Genomic DNA, 324 nt, shown 5'->3' with positions numbered 1-324 from the left:
ATCGACGTTTCGGAAGAGCTCGGTTGCTACGTAGCGACCGAGCGGGACGAACGCTCGGTCGCAACGTAGCGACCGAGCTTGGCTCGAGCTCGGTCACTACGTAGTGACCAGACAGCGTGCATGTGCGGTAGGTGCGTAATGACCGAGCTTGGTTCGTCCGTGTTTTGATCGTCATACTCGGACCTATCCGTAGCTGGTCTGGGTATGTTTCCGGTGGCTTATGTTTGATCTAAATAGAATCCGAACGAAGCTTTATCTCGGGAACATATGTTGCGACGTTTTCTTGACCGCGCATGATTTGTTGCGGAAAGACATACTTGTATT

This window comes from Brassica oleracea, chromosome C9 (assembly GCF_000695525.1).
Source record: "Brassica oleracea var. oleracea cultivar TO1000 chromosome C9, BOL, whole genome shotgun sequence".
Lineage (NCBI taxonomy): Eukaryota > Viridiplantae > Streptophyta > Magnoliopsida > Brassicales > Brassicaceae > Brassica > Brassica oleracea.
Note: the sequence above shows the minus strand (reverse complement) of the source record.